This window comes from Marmota flaviventris, chromosome 2, assembly GCF_047511675.1.
Source record: "Marmota flaviventris isolate mMarFla1 chromosome 2, mMarFla1.hap1, whole genome shotgun sequence".
Lineage (NCBI taxonomy): Eukaryota > Metazoa > Chordata > Mammalia > Rodentia > Sciuridae > Marmota > Marmota flaviventris.
Window position 1 is genome coordinate 113,223,896 of NC_092499.1, and position 22,002 is coordinate 113,245,897.

Here is a 22,002-nt window from a genome sequence, read left to right on the forward strand (position 1 = left end):
GAGAAATCCAAGGTGTGCCTGTTTTAGAAATAAGCAAAAAATCACTTTTGAACTTTTAAATAATGTTCTGTCATAATCAGCACACACAAAAAAATCATCACCCCTTTCTATCCGTTTTCACTGGGCCCCCTCTTTCTGGACCCTCCAAACCACTGCTGGCGAGTGGCCGAAAGGGAACATCTTTCTCAATGTCTTAAAACAACCCAAGTCATTTATACACATCTTAACAGCACATGATCTGTAATGAATGATTAAGTAAAACCTTTTGTGTTAAATTATGATGTTAATAATGATTCTGTCTCCTGTAATTTATTATGAATTCTCAAATGCTTCGGGTTTGATTTTGATAGAATGCAACAACAACGGAGTTTATGTGATGACTTTATTTTTAGAACTTGTTCTTTGAAGGCACACATTTCCCCACTACCGCTGCTACTGTAATTATGTACAAAACCAATCACTCATTAGAGTTAGGATACATTATCTTCTAGACAGATGAGGCTAAATAAGCAACACATTAATAATTCAGAGAGCAGTTCATTATGCATGTGGATGCCTGCTTCGTAACTGAAATAAGAACCTCATCAGCCTCTGCCAACCCTTAAACAATAGTTCTGTGTTATTGCAGCCACATTCCAGTTTACGCTTGTTAAACTGCTACTTGGATTATTTTATCAAACATTCATTTATTTGTGGTCCCTTACTGCCGAGAACAGATTTTGGAAGCTCCTTTTTTAAGTTAATGATTTGAGCAATGGGTGTTATTAATTCTCAGAATATTATAAACATGATTAATTTTCAGGCAGAGATTTATTACATAAGGATTTCAACTATGTCAACTGAAATGCATCACTGTCAAAACAAGTATCATGGCGAAAATAGAATATGCTCCACACTTCAAATGCTGGTGCTCAGAACTAAATCAATTTAAATTGTGGCTGAAGCAAAATTATATTCTCCAGTGAAAAGGAGTATTTCGAGCTTCCTTTATTTAGCTTGAAGCACTCTTGTTAGATTGTGATTTAGAAAGGTAGTTTAATAAGACTAGACTTCTACCAATAATGCTTTGTCTTTTATTTTTTCCCCGTTTTTGTAGAAAAGGCTTGCTTCTTAAATTCCCACATGTTCTCCATGCGGCCAGGGAATCTGGAGTGAAGGGCACTGGCCTGGGAGTCAGGCATCATGAGTTCTGATCTTGTCCTTGGCCTCAGTTTCCTTATTTTGAGAATAAGGGAGGGCTAAATGATGCCAAGTTCTCTTGAGCAAGCTGATTTTGCGGGCCTGTAGGAAGGAGCTCTGTTTCCAGCCTACCTGGGCAACTTCAGCTGCGAGGGAACATGGGAAAGGCCTGTCCTCTATACTGCAGCCTTTCCTGCATGGAGCTGCCCTCCCCCAGAAACTTTTAGAAAGGCATAATATTGTTATGACAGTAAGTCTTCATCAGCCATCACCTTAGCTGTATGAGTTAATGCTTTCAGGAAGAATCAAGAGGAAGTAAATCCAGCAGATATTTACTCAACATGTATTCGTGCCTGGCATTCAGAGGCTGTGTGTGGTGGCACACACCTGTGATCCAGTGACTCGGGAGGCTGAGGCAGGAGGATCACATGTTCAAGGCCAGCCTGAGCAACTTAGTGAGACCCTGTCTCAATGTAAAACATAAAAAGTTCTGGGGATGCAGTGATAGAGTGTCCCTGGGTTCAATCTCTAGTACACACACACACACACACATAAGAAAACAACAACAACAACAAAATAACCATCCACAGGACATAAGGACAAGCAGCAAAGAGTTCCAGATTTATGGAAGGATACAATTAGGCAGCAGATAACTATGCCGCCTATGTTAGTATGATAATAACATCCAGAATGCGGTGAGCCTTTTTCCACATCAGGTATTTGATACAGGAATCTTTTTACAACTCAATATATTAAGCAATTACTATTATCATGTTTATTTTTAGATAAGAAGATCAAAGAATGTTAAGAAATATTAAGCAACTCAGTAAATGTTGCTCAGCAAGCAACTGATAAAGCCAAGATTTAACCTCAGGGTTGTCAAATTTCAAGGCTTGTATGTTTACCCTGACTCATCCTGGCTGAGAGTCAGGGATCCTGCCACAGAGGAGGTGACACTCATCCAGAGGAAGTCTCTGGGTGAGGCCATCAAGAAAAGTCTTTCTCCAGAGGAGCATCCCTCCCCCTGTGGACTGAGGCTGTTGGTAGGCATGGTGCCTTCAGAAGCTGGCTACTTGTCTGCTCTGAGCTCAGCCAAAATTCAGTAGCACTCTATGGGTTGGATGGGTGTGGATGAGTCTTGGATTTTGGAAAAGAAATAAGATTTCAATATAAACAGCAGAAAGTATGGAAAAGATCGTGTCACCTATACCATGAGCCCTAGAGACAAGCTTTTATATATTTTTCTAAAACATTTTCCACACAAAAATACTCAGGAAGTAACATTTCAGCTCTTCAAGATCAAGTTTAATGGCATTCTTATTTAAGTTTTTGAAGTACATATAATTTGCATGATTCAAAAGGCCAGTCCTTCTGATGGCTATGAAGCCTATTGCCCAGCTCCCACCTCACCCCACAACGATCACCTCCACTCTCAGGGCTTGTGTGTGCTTTCAGCATATCCTTTGTACAGACAAGTAAATACACACATAGAAGATCTCTCTCCCCTTTATATCCAAAATGTTCCCTATGATTCACACTTCTGAATTTCACTTTCTTCTCTGAAGAACTTTCTATACCAGTTCATTAAGAATGTTCTCATTCAACATCCGCATGTTATTCTGTTTGCATGCTGTGCCATAATTTAGTTACCCTTTTCTCTGCAGGTAGATTTTGGGGTTGCTTCCATTTTTCATATTACAAACAATACTATAGAGAATAACTTTGTACATGCATCTTTTTGTATGTGTTTTAAGTATAGCTTAGAAAATACATTTCAACAGATTTTTTTTCTGTAGAAACCGTAGGATTGGTTAAGTCTTTTTTAAAAGGAGGTATATTCTTTATGTTCATCTTTCTTAGGATTATTGTAACACATTTATTGAGCACTTAATATACACCAGGAATTTCACCAAGCATCAAGATACAAAGACACTTGACAAAATTCCCATCCTTGAGAAGTTGAGAGGAGATACAGAAGAGACGTTGGCATTAAAACAGCACATACACAAGGAAAACCCACAAGGCCTCCTGTAAATGCCATTTGAGTGACAGAATCCCGGCCTACTGCTGGAGTTCTTAGGAGACATGCATTGGACTAGTAGGTCCAGGGGATACTGTAAAGTACACAGAACTTGGTATGGCCTTAAGGATGAGAGCAATCAGTAAGAGACCTCCTCCAGCAGATGGGAATGAGTCTGAAGAGAGACTGGTCTGTAAAGAGGCAGTAGTGAACCAAGAGCAGAGAATCAGGGGAGGGAGAGGTAAGGAGTGGCGAGGACAGAGCAGTGAGCAAGCCTGGGGCTGCCCACTCAGCCAAGCTCCTGGATTTCAACTTGAAGGCCCTTAAGAAGAGACATGAAGACTTCTGAGCAGGAGAATGACCAACCTGGGGAGAACCTGGGCTTGGGGAAAACCATCCAACTGGGGGTAAACTCGAAATCCCAGGAGACAGAGGATCAGCAAAGGAACAACCTTCGGAATTACATGTATTGTAGGTCCAAAGCCCTTTTAAAGGAACCGCAACAAAAATGGCAGCTACCATTTACCAGGTTCCAGGCCCAGTGCTAGGTGATCAAAAGTTCAGAGACGTTAAATGATATGCTCAAGATCACACAGATAGTAAGTGGCCCAGACAGGTTTTGACGATCAGCCTTGCTGATTCCATACAACCTTTCCACAGCAGAATTCTGCATGCATCTCTATCTCCAGCACTCCCTGGAAATAAAGGTCTGGACTAGGTTGGTGATGGTAACAGAAAAGATGCAGCAACTGAGAGACATACTAAATGTCTGACTCTTCCTTTGGATCTTTCATGAATTTCAAGCTCAGGTTCGGCAGGAGGTGGGATTGCAGTCTGCATCCACAGAAAGGAAGAAACCTCAGTGCCACCTGTCTAATAACCACGTACCACAGGACAGTGAGCTCTTCTGCTGTACTCTGGAGACAAGATACACAGCATTGAGCTGATCGTACAAGCAGGTGCCTGCCTGTCCTTCTGGCTGACTGGGGCTTGATCTTGATTTTGCTTGTTTATATAGTATGGCAGCATAAGACAAGTTTAGAAGACAAAAATAACCTTGGAATTATCTTTTGAATTCATGGCAATTACCACGCAATTACATGCTCAGTAACCACAACAGAATTCCAGAGTATTTACAGTTCACTGCCATGTGCAAAAGTTCAGGCTTCTGGGCCTTCATTGAAGGCAGGAGCAAGGCACAGCCTGGCATGGCAGGGTGGACAGAGCTGGTGGCCGTGGCCATCCAGACTGACTAACCAGCTGAGCCAGAGCTTCTCTTAGCTGGTTTTGGTCACCTCACCAATCTTAGTCCATCTGGACCACATTGTCCTCCAGGAGGCAAAGCCTGAGAGATGGCCCTGAGTTGTCATTCTTGGGGAGATGGTGTGACCATCCTCTAGGCTTTGTAAATCACAGGCTTCCACCCTAAGCACTCATTGACTGGCTACGCCTTGAGTCACGTGTTTTGAAGAGTCTCAAGTCAGAGGGAAGTGCTCTCCACCTAATCTATTCCATTTATTCAATCTTTCTCTCATTCAGTAAACACTGAAGGCCTGCTCTGCATTCTAGCATAATGCCCAATTTAGAGATTCAGAAACCAAGAGATAGATAGGAGAGCAACTCATGATAGGTCAAGGGTGATAACAATGTACAGGCACGGGAGGGTCAAGTAGATTTTATTTTGTCCAAAAGAAAACAAAAATCCTGGGAGATGATAGAGAAAGGTTGACCAATGGGTATAAGTCACAGTTAGATGGGGACAAGAAGCTCTGGATTACTATTGCCAATATGGTGACTATGGATAACAATTAGACACTGTACCTTTCAAAAAGCCAGAAGAAAGGCTTTTGATCAAACATGATGAATGTTTGAGGAGATAAATATGTATAACCTGACTTAAACATTATAGAGTATATATATGTATCAAACATCACATGATATCCCATTAATATGTATTTTTATGTTTTTGTATATTAGGTAAAGTTTTTAAAAAATTCCAGTGGCTACAGATGGGATAACACATATGAAGGTGTGCAATCCAAGATGCATTAGTCTTCAGGGGCCTAACATCTTTTTATTTTTATTTTTTTAAATTTTTAGTTGTGAATGAACACGATGCCTTTATTTATTTATTTTTACATGGTGCTGAGGATAGAACCCCGTGCCCCGCACATCCTAGGCAAGTGCTCTACCACTGAGCCACAACCCCAGACCCCTAACATTTTCATAGGCATGGATTCTGCCTACATATGGGAAGAGCAGCCTTAACAGCGGTACTGACTATGACCCTCAGATAACAGCACTTGATATAAATGCTGAAGGAAAAGATACTCCACATGGGGTGACCATGAAACCTGTGTTGTGTGAGAGATACACAGGAGAGGAAAGGATATGACCGCCCTGTGATGGCACTCAGTCATCCCCAGATCTCTGCATTATCTCAGAGACAGACAGACAGACAGCCTGAAGACTGACTATGGATGAGTGTCAGCTTGCTAGGATCGCCCACAGCCAGCTTCCCACCATTTGCACCTCCTTTGCCTTCTTTTCCAAGTCACTGCACCTGGTTGCCCAGCACCTGAGGATCCCTTAAGTTTAAGATCTGGGCCAGGAATCTTATCTTCTATGACCTAAGTTTGCCCTATATGCAGTTCTTCAAATTTCTAGTTATCCCAGGAAAAACAGCTGATTGTCAGATGTAAATGTCACATCTCAAAAATGGAATGCTACAAAATTATCAGGATTCAATGTGTTACTTTTTGTGTATTCAGTTTTAAATATTTTGGGGAAATATGTATGTAAAATTCTTTGGGTTTATTGTAACTAGTCTCTTTGGGGTAGCTCCCCCTGATGGATAAGCAAGATAAAGAATAGTCATCTTCCAAAGAAAGCACTTCATATCAAAATTCTAATATTGAGCTGGGCACAATGACGCATGCCTGTAATCCCAGCGGCTCAGGAAGCTGAGGCAGGAGGATGGTGAGTTCAAAGCCAGCCTCAGCAAAAAGCAAGGCACTAAGCTACTCATTGAGACCCTGTCTCTAAATAAAATATAAAATAGGGCTGGGCATGTGGCTCAGTGGTTGAGAGCCCCTGAGTTCAATCCCTGGTACAAAAAAAAATTATAATATTAGCAACCTCAAGCAAGTGGGTTATGTTCAGTGGCTTGCTTCCAAAATGTATGGTATGGGAAAGGAGAAAAAGCATCTTTAGGAGAGAAACCTGTAAAGTTTTGCTAAGGTGGCAGAAGAAATTGTAGCCAGATAATCCGGGTGAGCATCATCAGCAATAAGTCATGTTGATAGCATATGTGTTGGCCACCTTTCTGTTACTAAAACAAAATATCTGAGGTAATTTTAACTTAAAGAGAAAAGGTGTATTTTGCCCACAGTTTTTATGGTCCTGTCCATGATGGAGTGGCTCCATTGCTTTAGGCCTCTGGTGGGGATGACAGATTGTAAAACTTGGGGGGAAGGTAGTAGAGCAAAACCACTTTCATCATGAGCCAGGACTCAAAGCAAGAGAGGAAGAGAAAGGCATGGGGCTCCCGCAATCCTCTTTGAGGGCATGTCCCCACTAACCTAAGGACAGCTCATAAGGACCCGCCTCCCAATGTTCCACCACCTCCCAATAGCACGGCCCTGGGGACTAAGACCTTCACACATGGAACTAAGGGGAAATTCAACAATCTATAGCAGCATGGACCCTTGATACAAAGTGATAAAACTGGCAGTTTATTTGTGTGATCTTCCTCTCAAAGACACAGTGCCCCTGTCTCACCAATACCCCACAGTTCTGTAAGATGTCAATGACAAGGCCACTCTAGCTTTTCTGCTTATCTGCAGCTATTCTAACTCCCAAAGTGTGTCTAAATGTGTTTAGAAAGAGCCTAACTTTCAGCTGTGGCCTTTTCCAGTTGCTGGCAACCAGCCGCTATGCCGTGATGAGCACCCAGCTGAGGCACAACAATCTCTCTCTGGTTTTCCACCATGTCTTTCTCCAGATGTGCAAGGCCCACGGCATCGGCTATGACCTCGAGGTATGAGGGGTTACAGGTTCGCCAGGGTGGGATCCAATACGGGCCTGCAGGTGCTCGAGGTGATTGATAGCTTGCTGCCCCTTCAAAACAGATATTCTTTAAGAATTCATTTGGTATGTATTTAGAGGAAGGTGGAGGCTTAGAGGGCAGAAAGGCACTCCACCAGGAGTCACACAGACCTGGGAAGTTCAGTTCCTGTCCAGATTTGCTCAACCAGAATAATGCAAAAGCCCTGCTCTGGGCCACAGAGCTGGAAGTCCAAATTTAAGACACTGGCAGATTTGGTTCCTGCTGAGGACCTGCTTCCTGGCTTGTAGATAGCCACCTTCTCCATCCAAAAGAGAGGGAAATCTAATGCCTTTTTTTTTTTTTTAACAAGGATGCCAGTTCTAAAGGATCAGGGCCCTACACTTAGGACCTCCTGGAGCCTTAATCATCTCCTTGAAGGCCTTGCCTGCCATATAGTCATCTATGGATTGAAGGCGTGAAAATGTTAATTTGGGGACAATATAACTCAGTCCATCACATTCTCCTATCTCATATAACAATTTACTCCATGAAGGAGTTCTGATCAAAAAGGGTGTCTCCCATTTTTGATCCCTGTGCAGCCGCCTCGTCCTGCGCAAACTCCTCACTGAACTTGTGCCTAGAGACTCATGTGACTCTGGAGAAATGGTTCCTTATTTTTTCACTTTGATGCAGATTTTCAAATCTCTGATACCCAGGGCTGTTCTAAGACCCCCGAGGGCCGGTGTGCGTGCTTACTTGTGGAAGATCCAATCCCACAACAAAACATTCAAATAAATTCACCTCCCACATTAAATATAATGTATATATAATGACATAATAATTGAGCAGTAGCCAGTTGATTGAATGCTTTGATTTGCAGAGATTCAGTTCAATATCTATTAATTTTTAGTTGTCATACTTGAGGACCAATACCATTTTCAGGAGTCAGATATTTTTATAAGCCCTTGAAAAGCATGCAAATCTTTAGCATGGGGCTGACCATGACCATGGAGCTCATACTTGGCAACCCCCAACAAGCTGTCAGGACACTGTCAGGGTGCAAAGGCCTTTTGGTTTGATTGATTCATGCTGGTTGCAAACATGTATAATGGGGCTCATATTGCCTTGCAATACATTAAATTTGATAAAATACAGAAAGGATGAAAAAGCCAGATTGAACTGATTTACCTTAAATTAATTGTTGCATCTGTTGCACAGGATCCCTTTGTAATTAGTTTCTAGCTCTAAACCGATGAGACTGAAACACTGCCACGTACCACAAGGTGGCCAAATCTAACTGTACCTCAATCTGAATCTATTTATTTTCTTCTAAAATATCAAAATAGATCAAATTCTGTGAATAGGTGTATTGGGCAGGAAAAGACTCCTGCCTAAAAGAAAAAGTGCTCCGTCATTTCCTATTACCTGGAATTATTTCTAGAGATTTATTCTTAGTCTAAAGGCTTTGCACTTAATTGGGATTCTAGTACTCTTGAGAAAAGTAAAGCTTCAAACTCAGTAAGTTGTTTATACTTTTGTCTCTAGAGTTGATCAGATCCAATTCTAAGAACAGATTTTTAGTAGGGAAACAGATTGACATGGCCCAGGGAATGCCCGGAAGGGGCACAGGGGAAGGGGTTTCACTGAGGGTCACCGGAGACAGCTACAGAAAGGGTGCACAGAGAGGCACCAAAGACAGCCAGCACAGTCTCCAAGATTCACCTCCAGGTGGCCCATGCTGAACAACTTACAGGATGAAATACAAAACAGGAGAGAAGAGAGAGAACTATGGATTGGGAGTGACAGAAAAATGGAACAGCATGAAGAAGAGGACGACAGAAACAAAGAGAAAGAATAAAATCCAGGAGCTGGAAGAAGTCATTTTTAAAAGGAAAAGATATAATCAGAGAGAGAGAGAGAGAGAGAGAGAGAATAATAAACAGAAAAGGAGAGATGGTAGGGAGTGGGATTATAAAACTCTGAGGTGAAAGGGGTCATTCGACCACAATTTTTGAAAATTCTTTAGTAGTATCTTGTTTTTTTGTTTTTTTTCTGAGGTGGGTTCTCATATTTTTAGACCCCGGGGTCCATTCCTGGTCAGAATTCTCTACTTTCTCTCTAGAGGGCCTTTTCTTGGGGAGACAAGTGATGAACCAGCATTTACAGAGCCCCTACGTGGTTCAGCCATGGAACTGAGCACCTCACTTCACTGACTCACTTACTCTTCATGCTGTGCTATAAGAAGGTATACTTCTGTCATATGACAGTGAGGATTTTCCCAAGATTACAGAGTCAGTGTCAGACATTTCATGGAACTGACTTTTTCTTTCTTTCTTTTTTCTTTTTTTTTTTTTTTCCTTTTTTTTGGAGGGGGTAGGGAGTACCAGAGATTGAATCCTTGGGGAACTAAACCAATAAGCCACATCCCCAGCCCTGTTTTGTATTTTATTTACAGACAGGATCTTACTGAGTTGCTTAGGATCTCACTAAGTTGCTGCTGCGGCTGGCTTTGAACTTGTGATCCTCCTGCCTCAGCCTCCTGAGCTGTTGGAATTACAGATGAGCACCACTCTGCCCAGCTGGCACAGAAATTTGAACCCATAATTGTCCACAAAGTCAAACGTCATTCTTTTTCTTACACTAAGGCATCTGCTATGTGCCTTTTCCTTTTAACAACTATTTGCCACTAAAATAGGATTACCTACTAGTCCTCAAATGCTGGGATCCATTTCAAATGAAACCTTCCACTTAGATACCTCTTATATGCTCTTCAGCTGCAGAAGCCAACTTCTCTTCATAGCCCCTATGAAGCCCCTGGGGAGAAGTAGCCAGGCATGGTGGTGCACACTGGCAATTCCAGTGAGTAGGGAGACTGAGGCAGAAAGATTGCAAGTCCAAAGCCAGATTGAGCAACTTAGCAAGACCCTGTCTCAAAATAAAAAATAAAAAGGACTGGGGATGGGGCTCAGTGTTTAAGTGCCCCTGGGTTCAATCAATTAACTTCCATAAAATTTCATTGCCTCTTTGGGTTATATTGAGTCTGAAAAGAAAATCATTGACCGAAATACCAATGTGAACTCTACAACCTCTTCTCGCTCGTGGTTGAATTTAAAGTGGGTGCTTGTTCCTGAAAAAGAAAGTAAAATTAACAATACATCATTGTCAATGCTACCAAAAGAAGAATCCTCCAGTGTTCTTATTCCTGAAAATTGTTTTTCTTTCCATTTTTTTCCCCCTCACAGTGCTGGGGATCCAACCCAGGGTCTTGAGCATGCTAGGCAAGTGCTCTGCCACTGAGGTACACCCCATGTTATTTCCCATATTATCACAGAATTTCAAGTGATGTTTCTTGTCCAAGGTCTCAGTGGGAAAAAGAGAGAGAGAAGTCAGATTACCCTAGGGGTTTATTTTTTCTTGAATATTGGAAGGAAGCATTGCTGAGTTTGTAAGCAACTTGGTGGGTCTCATTCCTGGTATTTCTGTGATGTTCCAGAACACCCCCACTGGTTTCCTAATGAAAGGAAGTTGTAATGAAAGCCATATGGAGAAAGGCGTCATGTTTACTGCCTGCAACAATGTGGGGCAGATCTGCTCTCTCTCTCTCTCATAAACCTAAAAGTTTGATACTCATACACACACACACACACACACACACACACAGGCAGGCAGGCAGGCAGTGTGCCATGATCCTAAATAGTTACACAACTGCCAGCAATCATTTCCTTAGGCCAGGGTGTTGCCATGGGGGCAACCATTAAAGTTGCTCAATGATCTTTCCTCTCCTTCCAGGCATGTAACAGAATTATGCTCCCTCAGCCCTCCCCCTAGAGTTGGGTTTGGCCATATAACTTGTTTTGACTCATGAAATATGAGCAGAAATGAGATATTTCCTTTTTATGTGGAACCTTTAAGAGTTGCCATTTACTTTTTCCTGCCTGGGGAAAATCATGGAAGCACATGGAGACAGAGCCTTCTTCAGTCTGGTTCCTAAGGGGACCACTAGTGATCTACCTGAGGAGAAGCATGAGCAGGAACTACAGCTTTTGTTATTAAAAAAACAACCAAGAACTGGGTTTTAAAAAAATTCCTGCAGCATAAACTAATTTGTTATAGAAATTAATATCAAAGGAGGGATGCTCCCACAACAGAAACCTAAAATTTTGATACTGACTTAGTGGTTGGGCAATGAATAAAGAAGCTGTTAATGGAAACAAGAAGGAGCACAATCCTTGTTGTGAAGTGGTGAAATATTTGGCAAAACCAACACCTTTGATAACTTGGAAGGCAAATAATATTCTTAATGTACCTAAATCTCTAGAGAAGCGCTTGGAAACTATGATCACTGTGTATGCTGAGCACTGTTGGCTGCACTTGGCCATGTATACAAAAATTACAAGCTTCTAAATGAATGTAGAAGTTTGCAAATAGAAATGAGAGGGAACAGAGACATTCCAGAAATTTGATATTTTATGAAGCTGGAAAAGCTCAACTGATCCTAAATCTCATAAAGGAAATATTTTAAAAAGCCAAGTAAAACTCAGCCTCTCAATAAGGGTCAAATTAAAGATTTCTAAAACCTACCATTAAAACCTCTGGCTGCATTGAGGTATCTCAGAGTAAGGATACAATAAAGATTATGGTGTTCAGCAATGTTGTCATGTAAAAGAAATAGCCCAGGAAAGAGACAAAGGAAATAGCTCTCTTACTGACATCTGATAATGCTGAAACCCGATTCTTGAAATTAAGAGAAAGAAAGGCATAGAAACAAGAAAACAGCCCTTTTTATATTTGATTTAGTGACAGGGTCTCACTAAATTGCTGAGGCTGGCTTTGAACTCTCAATCCTCCTGCCTCAGCTTCCCAAGATGCTGGGATTATGGCAACCATCATGCCTGGCCTGAAATCAAAGTTTTCGAGGAAACTCAAAAGAAAAGTATCACTCTGAATTAAGAGACTGTCCTGTATAATACTAAACACAACCTTTGGACTGTGAATCATCTATAGGCAGGAAGCAGGTGAGAAAGTCTAAAAATTTCTATGGAAGGTGTAATTTATTTTCTTTCAAATTTATTTTAATTAGGTATATATTACAGCAGAATGCATTGTGAACAACTGCAGCACAACTTTACATTTCTATGGTTGTACATGATGTAGCGTCGCACCATATGTGCAGTCATACATGTACCTAGGGTAATGATGTCCATCTCATTCCACCATCTTTCCAACCCCCATTTCCCTGCCCCACCACTCCCTCCCCTTTGCCCCAGGAAGATGTAATTTCACTTTATATGTGGCCAGATGATTATGAAGAAGGAATAAATTTCCAGGAGGCAGAGCAAAGGACCACAAAGAACAATGTCTCATCAAGCAAGTGGCATCAGGCCTGTTCGGGGAACATTTCTCAGCCAAAGGACAGGAGCCCTTGATACATCGGCCCAATGGGCCTTCAGAATGGCTACAGTTCTCCATCTTCTATTTGTCTCTCATTTTTGTTTTTATTTTTATTTTTTCCTTCCAGACAAGAACATTTATCCCAGTAACCCTGTTCCTATTCTCCCAATGTTTGAGTGGCAAGGGCTGAGCAGAATTTTTTTGTTGTTGTTGTTCTGGGGATTGAACTCAGGGGCACTCGACCACTGAGCCACATCCCCAGCCCTATTTTGTATTTTATTTAGAGACAGGGTCTCACTGAGTTGCTTAGCGTCTCACCATTGCTAAGGCTGGCTTTGAACTCGCGATCCTCCTGCCTCAGCCTCCCAAGCCACTGGGATTACAGGCATGCACCACCACACCTGGCTGAGCAGAATTTTTTAACTTGTGTCTTCTCAGATTAGGGCAGTCAGACTTAATCTAGAAATCTCCAGATTTGTGAAACATCCATAATTACTAATAATAATATTTGAAAGTGTTTTACACATTGTAAAATTTTCTCATATTTTGTTTCCTTTTTGTCATTATTTGAAAGGTAAATATTCTAACTTTGTAGACGAAAAAGTTGAGGATTAAAAGACTAGACCATTTTATATGTTTTCATAGCAAAATATGTTACTATGGTGCTAATAACTAGCCTGAGAAGAATATTACACAAAAGTAAAATTTTAAATATGGTTGAAGGAGGAAAAAAGTTGATAAAAGCAAACAAAATTCTCTATTAGCCTAAGATACTACCTGGGAAAACAGGCTTGAATAAGATATTACAATGAGGAATTTGACATCCAGGAATGAATACAGGGAGTGTATTGTCAAGGGAGTGTGATTGGGATACTTGCGTAGATGGCATTGCCGGTAAAAATTTTTGCCTACTGTGAGGTTTAGTTTGGTGAGCTGCTAAAATGTAGATCCTCACATCTCTCACATAAAAAGTCAAATATTTAATTGTTTTATGGAGTGTTAAAAAAATCAACTTTGAATAAGCCCTTTAATTCTGTTATTCCCTCCGGATGAAGGCTGAGAAGATCCCTGGTCACATTTCTTGGAGAGTTATAATGTCCTGCCAAACTTAGATGTTTCATTCTGGCTATGACAAGGTAGATTGTACCCAACTAATTCTTTTGCCAAAAATGATTGTGAAAGCTGGACAAGTTTGTAGAATATATATCCATATATAAAATCACTGCTTGAAGGCAGAGGAGGGCAACCCAAATAAGTTTTGCATATGAGGAACTAGAGTCCTTAAGCATATAAGTGTCATATTTACCCTCAAATTTTTCTTTGAAGACATTCTCAAATCATACTAGGGAATAGATTCAAACAGAAATCACAGTCTTGTTTAGCTGAGGAGAAAGAGATTGGAATCCAGAATTGTCAAACTGTTGCCAGGTACACTGGCACACGCCTATAATCCCAGAGAAATCAGGAGGCTGAGGCAGGAGGATGGCAAGTTCAAAGTCAGTCTCATCAATTTAGTAAGCCCCTAAGTAACTTAGTGAGACCATGTCTCAAAATAAAAAATAAAAAGGGCTGAGGATGTGGCTCAGTGGATAAGCACCCCTGGGTCAATTCCTGGTACTACTACTACTACCACTAATAATAATAATAATAGTTAAACTATTGGAGACTTGAGAGTCAAAATCCTAGAGCAAAGGTCATCAAAGGAAAAGCCCCCCCAAATTTTGCCGTTTAAATCACTGATAGACTTTTCTCTGTGTTTGAATATCTCAAGATTCCAAGAAACACAACAACAACAAATAACAGTAGCTAGAAGGTTAAAGATCTGACAAAGATTTCAAAAGGGCCCTAACAAACACTCCAAACTTTTTAAAAAATATTTATTAATTTTTTTTAGTTGTAGTTGAACACAATACCTCTATTTTATTTATTTATTTTTATGTGGTGCTAAGGATCGAACCCAGGGCCTCACATGTGCTAGGGAGCACTCTACCACTGAGTCACAACCCCAACCTCAAACACTCCAAACTTTGAGTGGCAACTTCAGAAGGACTAAGTTCTAGGAGTAAGGACACTTCTCTAGGACAAAAGACCAAAGACAAAGAGGAAGGAGAAAAATTTAAACAGACCAGAACCAACAACATTTAAAATCAACCTTTGATATGTCAAGATGATCTGACATTTCTCTATCTGCCTGCCAAAAGCAAAACTTAACACCCTCTTCGCAGGACAACATCATCATCTAGAGCCTCAATAGTCTTCCACCTTAAATGACCAGCACACAATAAAAAATCATAAGACATACTAAAAGATAGAGCCAAGTAATTTAAAACAGAAATATATATATGACCCTCAGGTGATTCAGATTTTGAAGTTATGAGACAGGGACTTTAAAATAACTATGATTAATGCTCAGGTAAAAGGAGGAAAAGAATTATAGAATATTCTTTAGAGTGACAGGATAATTTCATCATTGTTCTAAATCTATTTTTTTAAAGTCAAGCAGAAATCCCAGAACTAAAAATTATTATGACAAAAGTTAATAATTTAATTCATTATTTGAATAGGGGATCATAAAAAAATTATAACTATAAGACAGGTTAGTGAAAATATTACAAAGGGAGAAAATGATGAAAATATAGAACAGGGCCTTAAATTATATGTGGGAAAAGGAAGAGAAGTCTAACCTCCATGCAGTTGGGCGTCTCAGAAGGAGACAAGAAAGAGATTTTAAATAAATACTGAGAATTTTTCAAAATTGGTGAAATGATATCAAACTGTATATTCAAACCATACTTCAAATCTCTGAGAAGATAAGGAAAATCACACTTGGACACATCATAATTAGATGGCTGAAAGTCAAAAAGAAAGAGGAAATCTTAAAAGCCCATAAAATAATAAAGGGATGTTATCCTCAAAGGAGCAATAATAAGACTGATATCTGAGTTTTCAACGGAAACTGTAAAGGGTAGAAGACAATTGGATCATAATTTTAAGTTACGGAAAGAAAAAAAAAACAACAAACCTGTCAACCAAGAATTCTATTCCCAGAAGGGGAAAAAACAATCCAATAAATGTCCACAGGTCCCTGGGAATGGCACGTCTGTGAACTTACTCTGCATACAGGGATTAGAGGCCAGATGGTGTCCTCCCTCAATACAGAAACATTTGAACAAAGGGAGAAACGCAATTCTAAATGAGAACCACTTATTGGAGGTGACTTGCTCTATTTGTGTTAATAATAGGGCCCCAGAACAGCATCGGCCCACAGAAGTATAATGTAAGCCACACATCTGACCACACAGATAATTTAAATTTTTCTCAGAGCAATATTTTAAAAGTAAAAAAGAATAGATAAAGCTAATTTTAATGATACTTTTGGTTAACTCAATTTTTCATTTCAACATAATCAGTATAAAAATTATTTAAACACTCCACAACTCTATTAAGTCTTTGAAAGTTACAGTCCTTGAAAGCTGTGTTTCAATTTGGACTAATATTTCAAGCTCTCAGTAGCCTCCTGTAGCTAGTGGCTACTACACAGCACAGTAAGAAGTGTGCAAAGGGTAAAGGGCAGTGGGATTCCACCCTGGCTGCCTTAGGATGCCTTGAGTGAGGAGCTCTGGAAGTACAGATGCCCGTGCAGGGCTGCCAAAGGGTGAGGCACTTAGAGCACTCATATTCAACACCAAATTTAAGGGCGGGGGGGGGGGGGCAGTGAAAGACTCTTAAAAATAAATAATGTTTTAGTACATTTTATTTTAAAAATCAAAACTAAAGCTGTGCATGGTGGTGCACTCCTATGGTTTGGGAGGCTGAGGCTGGAGGATTGTGAGTTCAAAGCCAGCCTCAGCAACTTAGTGAGGCTCTAAGCAACTCAGAGAGACTCTGTCTCTAAATAAAATATATAAAAGGGCTGGGGATGTGGCTCAGAGGTTAAGTGTCCCTGGGTTCAATCCCAGTACCTAAAAAAAAAAAAATTAATGCAAGATATTGTGATGAATATAATATCAAATTTTTCAACAAAAATAGAATCTGATTCCTGATACTGTTTTTCTACTTCAGGTTCTAAGATGGATCAGCATAACACTACCTAGGGCCCACTCCAGACCAAATAAATCAGTATTTCCAGAGGTTGAGCCCATGCATTATGTTTTTGGTGCCGTGGATTGAACCCAAGGGTGCTTAACCACTGAGCCACATCCCCAGATCTTTTTTTAAAAACATATATGGATATAAATATAGATAAAGATATAGATATATGGATATATATATATATATATATTTAAAATATTTTTTAGTCTTCAATGGACTTTTATTTTTTATTTATTATATGTGGTGCTGAGAATGGAACCTAGTGCCTCACACATGTTAGGCAAGTGCTCTACCACTGAGCCATACCCCAGCCCCTTTATATTTTTTTAGTTGTTGATAAACCTTTATTTTTTACTAATTTATATGCAATGCTGAGAATCAAACCCAGTGCCTTTCCCATGCTAGGCAAGCACTCTATCACTGAGCCACAACCCCAGCCCCTCTTTTCAATTTTTTTTTTTTTTTTTTTTGAGAAAAAAGTTGCTTAGGGCTTTGCTAAATTACTGAGGCTGACTTAACTTGCGAACTTCCCAGTCCCTGGGATTACAGGCATGTGCCACTACACCCACCTTGGCATTGTATTTTTTAAGCACCCAGATGATTCTAATCACTGAGGGCCATTGTTCTACTTCAAGGACTGTCCTAATGCTTGGATTTCCTAAAAAGTGAGGAACTGATAACTGTTATCATATAATTCTGTTATGTGATTTCTTTTACCAAACTTCCAAAGTAAAGTTTTCCTTTTTGAACTTCAGTGATGGAGATCTCACAACTTCATAGGGCAGCCATTTCCACTATTGGACAACTCCAGGGCCACATCTTACTTATCTGGAGAAAACTTAAAATTTTCAAAAAAGGGCAAAGCCACATATATGAAAATAAATGCATGATATTTTATTTAACAGGGAATTAAACAGATGGTATAACCAGTTCAAAAGAAAATCCAAAAGTCAAGCCTCTTTATAGATCAGGAATATTGAAATAAACATGCAAATTAAGGCAAAAAAGGATTTTCTACAAGAGGACCAGGGGAGGAGGTCAACTGAACTCCATCAAACCTGACAGAATTTGTTTGTTCATCAGCTGTGAAATATCTCCCATAGAATCTGTCAGATGAAGCAGCAGGGTATGCTGCATACAATACATCATTTTCCACTGAAGTAAAAATTATTTTTCACACAACGAATTTCTTCCTTTTTCCCCTGCAATTGCTCCTCCATGCTTTTCGAATTCTGATATGCATGAGATTCACCTAGGAAGTGTGCTAAATCTTTCAAGGATCCTGACCTTGGATAGTGCTCATGAAAATGCCTTTTTAGCAGACACATTAGATGATTCTGCTGCAGGTGTTCTGAGGATCATTCTCAAAAAACACTGTTGTAGAACATACCTACCTACTCTGTTTTCTTGAGATGGCCTTTTCAAATGTGCTTCTCATAATATTTGAAGATAGCTCTAGTTTTGGTTTTGGTTTTGTTCTGGTTTCGGTTTTGGGTGTGTGTAAGATACTGGAGATTGAACCAGGGGATTCTCCACCATTGAGCTACATCCTCAGCCCTTTTTTTTTTTTTTTTTTTTTTTGAGATAAGGTCTTGCTAAATTTCTAAGTCTGGCCTTGAACTTGCCCTCCTCCTGCCTCAGCCTCCCAAGTTACTGGGATTACAGGTGTGCCCTGGCTAGATTTTTATTTGAATCAGTCTTAGTGCTCTTGGTGGGGTATATTTTCTTTGCTTCCAAGATAATATGCTATTTCTTTTCTTCCCACTCAAATCTCACAGGACAGACAAGGAACTATTTTTATATTATATGAACACCTGAAGAGAGACAAGCTGGGCATGCTGTGAGTATGGCATGTGTCTATGGGATGGATAAGCAAAGAAAGTGACTATCACATCCATCAAGAGTGGTGCTTCTCAAGCACTTGAGTTACCATGTCCATTTATTGGAAGTCTATCTTGTTTTATTTAGATTTTCAGGTATTTCATAAATGTGTTGGTCAAGATTTATAAATATAATATCTATAATCAAAGGTTAAGAGCCTACATTTAACACATTCCACTCAAGCAAGGTGCAACAAAATCTATTCACATGGGATCAGCTCAGATGTCCCAAGGATTGCCCTTCTTGCATGCTTTGAAGAGTGCTCAGGTGATTTGGCAAGTGTTCCTCCAGAGGGAGGGTCAGATCCAGTTTCTCCCCTGACATAGTCTTCTCAAAGTATGTGTGCTGGGCAGTACCCTGCTGGAAGTGATCTTTGCTCTCATCAATCCTCTTGAACTTGTGCAAATGTTCTGGTTTTTTTCCCTTTGCATCTAAAACGTGGCTACAATTTCATCTAACGTTTGAAGTCTTCGATGTTTCTCATCATCCAGGAAGAGGAGAACTGGGGTGTTCTCCACTCCAGTCTCCACTCAGGCCCACCCAGAAATGAGACCGCCATCTATAATGTCCCAGCTAGCGTGCATTGCCCAGGTGTTCACTTCTAGGGTGATAATGGAACCACAGACACCTCTGGACATGCCTAAGGGAGGAGCTACCCTTGGCTTCCTGGCCATGTTCAGTCCCATAGCTCTCTCCCTTTCCTGACCCTTCCCCTGCCATGTTCTCTCCAAAGTAGTCCCTATGATGCTAGGGCTGTGGCTGGACATGAGTCACAAGCAGTTACTGTGACTAGGAGAACCAAGCTGTCAACTGGATTTGAATTGGCAAACTGATAAGAAGTTTCTAGAGACACAGTCTAATTAGGCAGGAAAGATTCAAGATCCAAGCTTATGTCTAAGCTCAAGAATTCTGACGAATGGGTTTTTTAAGTACAAGAATTAGAAATGAGAACGCAGAGATATGACCTTTGTCTTACTGGGCATCAGATAACATAGAAGGTCAAGTGCAGAGGAAAGGGTGGGCTAGGACTGAAACCACACAAACCTTCACGCACATGAGATAAGGAAGGGAGGGGCGAGCTCCCTTCAAGTGATAGGTGGGCCTAATCCAGTCCCAGGATGAATGTGTGGGGTCATTCCAAGAGGCACCCAGTTCACAGCTGAGAGTCAGGAAGGGAGAGCCTGACCATAGGAGCACAAAGTGGGTGCCACTTTTGGAGACCCAAGCCAGCAGGGAGATGGCATGAAGAAAGTCTGTTGAAAGGTGACAGAGCCCAGCAGACCGGGGCAGGACTGGCATCCCAGAATTGATGGGATGACCCTGGGAAAAGTGTTAACAGGGCAGAGACAGAGTTCCTGAGGAGGCCTCAAGAAAACTGATGCTGGTGGGTCCTTGGGCATAGAGGGGCCAGGTAAGAGGAAAACTGTAACAGAATTTAGGAGACAGAGAAGAAGAGATATGAACAAAGGAACCCCCCTCACCAAGCCGCCTTTTCTACTGTCTTCTGCCCGTTAATCTCATCCCTTAATGCAATCATGCAGCCAGAGAGTGCTAGGGCAGTGAAGGACCTTCTCTTCACCACAACAAAGTCCACACCGAGCCTCGTATAGGGAACTGGTACATCACGCAGAGATGATGGGCCTGTTGCCCCTACTTGTGCAAGTTTGTACAGAATTTGCTAGTGTTCTTTTGTGAATATTAGAAAAGATCCCAGACTGTTCTGGAATTCTCACTTGCATCTAGCCATGCCTTCTCGAGTGTGAGATGAAAGGGCAGAATCACTGCACCTTTGTTAGACCTGGTGGTGAGATGTGAACACAGGCGTTTGAGAACAGGTGATTTAACAGATAGTGGCCAGGGGACCACCCAAGTTTATAGAACCCATGTTGAAAAGAAATCATGAGTCAATAGAAACTTTCCTCTGAGCACCTTAATTTTTCTGGAGCTTCTTAATTTTACAGGAGGCTTCTCTAGAGATTGCTGGGCTTTTTTGGCTTTATTGCAGTCAGGTGGTGCCAGGGGGACAGCATGCACCTGCTGCTGCCTTAGGAAAGGTGAGGGGCTCCAGGAGGGGACGACTTTATAGACCAGTTGTAATTCAGCTTTTCTGGGATAACTTTCTACTATCTGCAGGCATTCTGGGATATTTCTGAGAAATAGTGAAATTGGAAGAGAAATTTTAAGGAAAGGGAAATGAAAGAATCTCCAGAAATGAAGGAATTAACAGGACCCCTCTACACACACACACACACGCACGCACGCACGCACGTTCGTGCCCCCCCCACACACCCCTGTAATTTCTTTTGAGAATAGGTCTCTATTTTTATTCTATGTATGAGAAGGATGTGGGGAGCTTGGTGAAATGACATAGTCCTGCACCCCCAAACCAAAGATGTTGGTTTTGTTAATCCTGGGTGAAGCCCAAGAATCTGTTTAAAGAAGGAGAAGGAGAAGGAGAAGAGAAGCACCACCACCACCACCTGGGGTCTTAATTCGTACTGACCCTGTGGTAATAAAACACAAGTTGCTCTTCAAAATTGCTGCCTGAAGTTGCCTTTGGCTATTACTTATTTTCTGAAAGGAAGCAGCATTAGTGTTTAGCAGCTGCGAGGAGTAAGCCATCTTGGATTTTGGTAATGTCACTCAAGAAGTCCAGAAGCACTGACTTAGTCTGGTTCCCTCATTTCAGAGAAAGGAAATGAAGACCCAGAACATTAAGTACCTTCCCCCAAAGTCACACAGTCAGTGGCAGGACAAAGAGCCCTGGGCTCCTGTCCTAGCACCTGGGAGTTTTGATGTTACCCTGACCCAAAGGAAATCCTGAAGAGGCTGGAAGGCAGCCACTTCAAAAGGGACCAAAGCCCTAGACTCTTAGGGGACTTAACTTATGGCAACAACCAGGAGAGAAGCAGTCCCAGATATTTGGGCAGTTGCCTTAAGAGGCAGCTTTTTAAAAAATTGTCCCTTCTCAAGTCAGTACAATTAAAAAGAAAAATCAATCCATTCACTTAATTTATTTTTTTCATTTAATGAAGTTTTTAAAAAATCACCAGAAAAATAACCTGGAGTTTTGTTTCCAAGTTAAAACATAAGCAATCTAGTTGTCTAGAGTGTTTTCCCACTATGCTATAATACTACAGGATGTTTTTTCTCTGAAACCTTCTTAAAGTGGCCATTCTGCTTTGTAAAGACAGCCATTCATGATTGGGCCCCCATTCTCCCTCAGCGCAAGTGCAGCAATTTCATAAGCAGCAGGAATCACTTGTACGCATGACATAAACAATAAACCCCAGACAGAAGTCTCCAGAATCCAGAGAAACAAATTTCTCTTTGGACAAGGAAAGTGTGAGGCATGAATGATACTTAGCAGCAATTCTCTTTAAACAGTTTT

The 22,002-nt window shown here is 40.9% G+C and overlaps 1 protein-coding gene across 1 annotated transcript in view; it reads left to right on the forward strand.

The window, feature by feature from the left end:
- Nucleotides 1–22,002, forward strand: part of Iqch (IQ motif containing H) — a 195,495-nt gene that overhangs the window by 173,114 nt on the left and 379 nt on the right. The gene's annotated exons all lie outside the window — the stretch shown is intronic.